This window comes from Mandrillus leucophaeus, unplaced genomic scaffold, assembly GCF_000951045.1.
Source record: "Mandrillus leucophaeus isolate KB7577 unplaced genomic scaffold, Mleu.le_1.0 Scaffold380, whole genome shotgun sequence".
Taxonomy (NCBI): domain Eukaryota; kingdom Metazoa; phylum Chordata; class Mammalia; order Primates; family Cercopithecidae; genus Mandrillus; species Mandrillus leucophaeus.
In genome coordinates this window covers 1,740,572-1,747,617 of record NW_012104032.1, presented here as the reverse complement: position 1 = coordinate 1,747,617, position 7,046 = coordinate 1,740,572, and the positions used below count along the sequence as shown (strand labels likewise).

The following is a 7,046-nucleotide window of genomic DNA, read 5'->3' as shown; positions in this document are numbered from 1 at the left end:
CAATAAACATACGTGTGCATGTGTCTTTATAGCAGCATGATTTATAATCCTTTGGGTATATACCCAGTAATTTTTACTTCTTTAACAATAGTTGGTGTCAGTAATTCTCATAGGTTCACTTTTTAGCCATTATCCATTCAAATTTCTTTCTCTAAGTTAGCCTTGCATACTATATGTTGTAGCTGTGAGCAATTTTTTTCAAAAGAAGCCCATGCTGCCACATTTTTTTAAGATTGTTCATGTCTGCAAGTATCTGTCTGTTACCTCCCCATACAAATGGCATGGTGTGGTCCATTATTCTTGATTTGCTCTTTATACCCTCTGTAGAAGATGTCATCACATTGTCATCCAGTATTGCTCACTGCAGTAGAAAAAGTCAAAGCTAGTTTAAAATTTTGCTCCATGAAAATGACCTACTTTTTTTTGCTTGGAAACTTGCAGAATTGTCTTTCCCCTTATGGCTTAAATTTTTATGAAACTATGTCATGGTGTTGCTTTTTGCTCTTGATTTTTGTGTGGGACTTTGGTAGTACTCTCTGTAACTTTTTTTAAAAAATGATGTTTTCTCTGAGAATTGCTTTTGATCCTTTCGTCTGTTTTTTCACTTTTAGAAACTCCTCTTATTTGGAAATTGGATCTCCAAATTTAACAACTTCTCTTGAATTATTTTCTTATTTTTAAAATTTCTTTTCCATAGTGAATATGGTAATTATGGATAAAGAGGAGAGGGAGGGTGAACACATCTTTTTTTTTGAGTCCCAGGTCCAGCTTTATTACCCAATACAAGTTCAAACTCTGGAACATTAAAAATCATTATTCTAAAGTTTAATTAAAAACATAATTTACAAATATTTAATATCTTCTGAAAAGCATTTCCAAGTTAAGAATAAAGAAAAAATATGTTCACAATATAAAATCAAATACCAGTTGGCTTCAAATCCCATCAAGTCCACACTCAGCAACATCAATCTTTTTAGGTTCTTCAAAATCTTCTGTTAAATCTACAAAGTTGTTTTCTAGGATAAGGCAAGGAATGGAAACCCTTATTGCTTTTTGAACTCCATACACCCTTACAATATCACCTGAAGTTACCTGCTGTGTAAGTTTTTTTAAGAATATTGGTCACTTGTTCAGAGAGATGCATTTCTCTGTATGAGGGACCCAAGAGACAGATCATATTGGGAAGGGGTCTGATGCTCAAAAGCTCATTCTGGGCTCCCTGGAGCTCTTTGAACAATTTGATGGTCTTGTCAAGTTTCTTTTGAACACGTCAGCTTTTTCAGAGTTAAAAGCTTCAACTGGAGTGCCAAAGTTTGTTAGTGCTTTCAGTGCTATGAGCCTGTCCTGAGTATTGGAGTCCAAACACACTGCTGGCTCTATTTCTATAATCTCTATTTCATTTGCTGTGACAAGTATCCTAGTATGACCTTCATCTTCAAGTGATAACATCTCCAGCTCTTGTAGAGTCCTGGAATGTTCTCCTCTTGTTAAAACATTCAGTAAACTATATGCCGTAACATATGGATAATCTTGGCATGTGGCCAAAATCTTAGGGCTGCTGAAAGCACCTGGAAGATCAGCCTTCCCCATAGTTTAAATAGATTAAATCAGAATCATCCTTGCTGACATTTGCAAATTTGGAGTCAGAATGTGGTGCATAAGAACTGTAGGGTTTGTAATTCAAATATAACACTAGAGTTACTTTGTTTAATTTAGCCCCTTTGAACCCCTGCAAAGTATTCACTCCAGACTGAAGTCTTCTGTTAGTCATTTGCAGTCTCACAGGGCAGTCGCCTGACCCTTGCAATGGGATTCACAGGACAGGGAAGTCCCAAGGTGGTTGTTCCATCTGGTTTTCTTCTTTCAAATTTGCACTATTAACAAGCCACCTGGTCAACTTTCCTCAGATTCCTTAACGATGCAGTCAACCTGGTTCTTCTCTCTGTCTAAATTACTGCTCTTAAACTCATTTTCAAGCATAACTTTGTCTTTTTATTTTCTTTGCTGGTACTTTTGAAAGCTTATGCTTCAGTATCTCTAACTTTCCTGGCCAGCAGCTTCTGTCCACCCCACTCTGCGAAGTGTCTGTTCTCTTTCTGCTTTCGAGTTTTTTTGTTTTGTTTTGTTTTGTTTTTGTTTTTTTGCAAGACTGCCATAAAGTCTATGCTCTGCTTCAGAATTCAGGCTCTGAATTCTTTGCTGGCTAAGAATGTTCATCCCTGAGTGCAGTAACTTCTTGGCAGTTTTATAAAAAATGGCCTCTGGTTTGTTGTAAAGCATGGCATTAGTACACATTAGTTTGAAGTTATCCTTTAGTTCTTCTATGGACTGGTAGTCATTGTTGTTGATCTTTTCTTTCGTGGTATTAAAATCCACTGGGTGTTTAATGATCATGAAGCAGCCAGGAGGAATAAAATCAGTTACAGGAAATGAAAAGAAAGCCCTTGGGTCTTTTCTCTGCAATTGTCTCATCAGTTGACTTGAAGCTTCTTGAAGGGCTGTCTGTTCTACTTCTTGCTTGGTGGAAGAGCTTGTGAGAGGCTTCTCGGCAGGCAGGTCTAATCTCACAGGGAAGTGACACTGGAGCTCTTCTTCTGACTCTTCTCCATGCTGCCTCGAGCTCACTTTCTTTTATCCTCCTTTACTCCTCTCTGTTTTCTCCCCTTTTCTTCCCACAGAACCTGCCTCAGTGCCAATTGATATTCATTAAAATAAGCCCGAGTTTATTTTTTAAAAAGCCTAAGTCTCTGGAGAGCTAAGTGACTTGGTTTCCTCCTGCTTTGAGGACCAACTTCAAGGGCTTCTCTGCATACTCATCGTAAAGGTGCTTGTCTGACCCTGGCTTCTTGCCCATGTTCCACTAGGTCCTGGTACCCGACTCCCTCTCCAGGTCCTGGCCCTGCAACACTGCTTTCCAGGCCAGGGGAGCAGATGGCTGCAGCAGGGACTGAGAGACCCCAGGCCATCAGGCAGTGAGGCACACTGGAGATTGCTTTAAATATAAAGAATCCACACAGAACAACAATCATCTAACAGGGAGGCCTTATTTTAATGAATATCACCTGGTATTTGTGTGGCTGAATCTGAAATAACAAGACAGCTGGACTATTTTATTCATTTTACAAGCAGAGCAAAGAATTTACAGATTCTTTTGGTAAAGGTGGTGAGCGGCTATCACTAAATGTAAAGTAGGTGGAATATGTAACAGATCTCACTTCTCTGCGGTCTTTGAGAAATTCTTCATATAACCTGCAGAATAGATCAGATGCAATAAGACAAGAGTTGGTGAGTTCTTGACATGACGAGAGCACCCAAATAGGACTGTGGAAGTTTGGTTCTGTGTGTGAGATCAACTATGCAAAGAACATGGCACACACAGGTGTGCATCTCAGGTGTGCATCAGGCATGGTTTACAACTAGCCTTTCCGGGAAGAGGGAGGAGTTCATTACTGAGGATTATCTTGGTCATTTTCAGGACCAGGGATTCCCTGGGGCAAGGGATTGTGACCTAGGATATCTGACAGGAAGAAGGATCTTATCTACCTACTTGGGGTTCAGAGGAAGCCCTAGATTTGGATCCTGGACCAGTGATCTGTGCTGAACCTAAGGCTGGGAACCCACAGAGATTCAGGCTGATGGACTGGGCCAACCTGAGGGGAAGGAGGGTGGCTGGAGGACTGGCCACATGCTCCCAGGATTGGCAGCGGTGGGAATGTGAGAAGTAACATATGAGTGGTTGAGGCTGGGCCTGGTAAGATGAATCAGGACTGAGACTGTTGATTCAGTCCTTGCCTTAGAGGGGACTGACACAGAAACCAAGGGAGGACTAAGATTCAGTGGTATATTAGTGGCCCCAGCCAGTGGAATGGGGTAATAGAAGTCTTAACATAACAGCCATAACATAACAGCCATTGTTTGAGTGTGGAAGGACTTATCCTACTTTTTCCCTATTTTATCTCTCTATCAGAGTTGTTTGACAGATCCCTGGAGCAATTATATGTCTTTTCTACAGACTTCAGAACTGGCCTGTCTTCCATGACGCACCAGCAGATGACGACTATGAAACCAGATGCCATATTTACTGTAGGGATCTTCTTGAGGACATTGTCAATGACATATATCTTTCCATTTGTTAGAATCATATAATAAATTCTTTCAAAGGAAAGGGTGACATCAGAGGAATTACCAGCCTCTTACGGCCTCATTTACCTTGCATTGACTGATACTCCCAAAACATAAATCTGCCCATTCTTTGCAAATTTCAAATTCAAATTCAACTAAGTTACTCTTTTCTGTTTGTTTGTCTTTGTTTTAGGTTTTGTTTTTTGTTTGTTTGTTTGTTGTTTTTTGAGATGGAGTCTCACTATGTCACCCAGGCTAGTGTGCAGTGGCGTGATCTCAGCTCACTGCAACCTCTCCCTCCTAGGTTCAAGCGATCCTCCCACCTCAGCCTCGCAAGTAGCTGGGATTACAGGCACGCATCGCCACACTCAGCTAATTTTTGTATTTTTAGTAGAGACAGGGTTTCACCATGCTGGCCAGGCTGGTCTCAAATTCTAACCTCAAGTGATCCACCTGCCTTGGCCTTCCAATGTGCTGGGATTACAGGTGTGAGCCACTGCCCTCAGCCTTAGTTCCTCTTTCTTATGTGAGATCCTCTCATTTGAAGCACAGAAAAAGTAGACATACTTTGAATCTATTTAATTGTGTAACCTTGGATTGTCAGTACCACATGCTCCCTATGGGCATTGTCTTTAAAGGTGTTGCTACATTTCTACTCCTTCAAAGTACTTTGAAAAACATACAGTAACTACAGTTATTTTCATCAAGGAAAACTTTTTGCTAAGTTCATCTCCACGTATTTATAATTCTAAGGTCCTCACTTGCTATTAAATTATTCAAATTTACTCACTTTTTAAATAGACTTCCACCTTCCAAAGAGGCTTTTATATGTTCCGTCGTTACTTTTCTGGTGTTTCCCACACCTGCTATGTAACTGATTTGATGAGAAAAATTATTTTGACATCTTATCCTTAATAAGAACAATTAAATTTTCTTCTAGCCATAAAAAGTGGGTCTTTGTCATTTGTGTCTTCCCCTGTACACTCATTGCACTTTCTTCTCTAGAGCCATGGTTGAAGTTTGAAATTGAAGGTATATGAGAGAAAAAGACTGCATATTAGAAATCCTTTTATCATGTCGATATAGGAAACATGGGCTTGCTCCACTCTGTCCAGAGAACTCAGACACTATCGGGTGTCACCAGTGTTGACCTAAGTGAACTGCTCTGGAACCAGGAAAGTTCAGGATGGTTTCATTTTAAAAACAAAACCAAAAGCAAAACTTTAACCCTTTTGGGAATATCACTGGCATTTGTGGGGGCACTTGCTCACCACCCCTCAGGAATTCTGCTGTAGTGCTTTAAGATAATCTTTTAAGATGGCTATGTCATGCAAGTCTGAGTTTCTCTCAATCTACAGCTAATATTACCTGAGGCAACACAGGTATTCAGTAGAGTGGGAGAGAGTGAGAGAAGCTGGGAGGTGGGGGAAGGAGTGAATCAGGAGGAGACCAAGCTCAGCCAGCCTCAATTTGCTTCTGTTTTCAAGGTGTCAGCCACCACCATCTTCAACATCAGTAAATGGAAGAGACAGTGTAGCAAATGTATGCCCAAATCCAAGCCAAATGCTACCCCAAAGTACAAATCAAAATTCAATTACTTCTTGTAATTAAGTGTCCCACAGTGTAGTCTGAGATTAGACTGCTAATGAAGAGACTAGACTTCATTTTTTCAAGTTTAGCATAATGCTGCCTCCCTACATTTTTTTTATTATTGTACTTTAAGTTCTGGTATACATGTGCAGAACTTCCAGGTTTGTTACATAGGTATACATGTGCCATGGTAGTTTGCTGCATCCATCAAGCTGTCATCTACATTACGTATTTCTCCTAATTCTATCTCTCCCCTAGCCTCCCCACCCCCCAACAGGCCCCGGTGTGTGATACTCCCCTCCCTGTGTCCATGTGATCTCATTGTTCAACTCCCACTTATGAGTGAGAACATGTAGTGTTTGGTTTTCTATTCTTCTGTTAGTTTGCTGAGAATGGTGGTTTCCAGCATCACCCATGTCCCTGCAAAGGACATGAACTCATCCTTTTCACGGCTGCATAATATTCCATGGTGTATAGGTGCCACATTTTCTTTATCAGCCTATCATTGATGGGCATTTGGGTTGGTTCCAAGTCTTTGCTATTGTGAATAGTGCCACAATAAACATACGTGTGTATGTGTCTCTATAGCAGCATGATTTATAATCCTTGAAGTTGTTTTCATTTCCACATCTGCCCCCAAGTGATCTTTCCATGCTCAAATCCTACAGAGGGTGCAAGCAACTCCTCAAGTTCTGATTAGTTTGATAGTATTTAATGAGTACAATGTCCTACTGTACAGATAAATTACAATATATATTTTAAAATATATTATTATTTGAGGCACCTGTGTGCCTCTTTCTAGTCAGGAAAGGGTGGTCTGTGGGAGCTCAAGGGAAAGGAATGAACTAGTCAGGAAAAGTCTATGGATGCAGTCATCACCGGTGGCTGCCAATTCCTCCAAATCATACCCACACCTGCACTCACTTGAGCATTTATTGTAAAATTCCTAACAGAACAGAAAGGTCAGAAACTGAGTTGTGCAAAATTGTGCATACTGCTTAGGCACAAGTGGGATATTTTGTTTTAAAATACTCATAGGAGGGTTCCAAGATGGCCGAATACAAGCAGCTCCAGTCTATAGCTCCCAGCATGAGCAATGCAGAAGATGGGTGATTTCTGCATTTCCAACTGAGGTACCAGGTTCATCTCACTGGGGCTTGTTGGACAGTGGGTGCAGCCCACGGAGTGTGAGCCAAAGCAGGGCGGGGCATTGCCTCACCCGGGAAGTGCAAGGGGTAAGGGAATTCCCTTTCCTAGCCAAGGGAAGCCATGACAGATGGTACCTGGAAAACTGGGACACTCCCACCCTCATACTGCACTTTTCCAATGGTCTT

General features: G+C 40.9%; 1 pseudogene; it reads right to left on the bottom strand.

Moving 5' to 3' along the window:
- Positions 1-933: 933 nt before the first annotated feature.
- Positions 934-2,854, bottom strand: LOC105547213 (annotated as a pseudogene).
- Between the last annotated feature and the right edge of the window lie 4,192 nt (positions 2,855-7,046).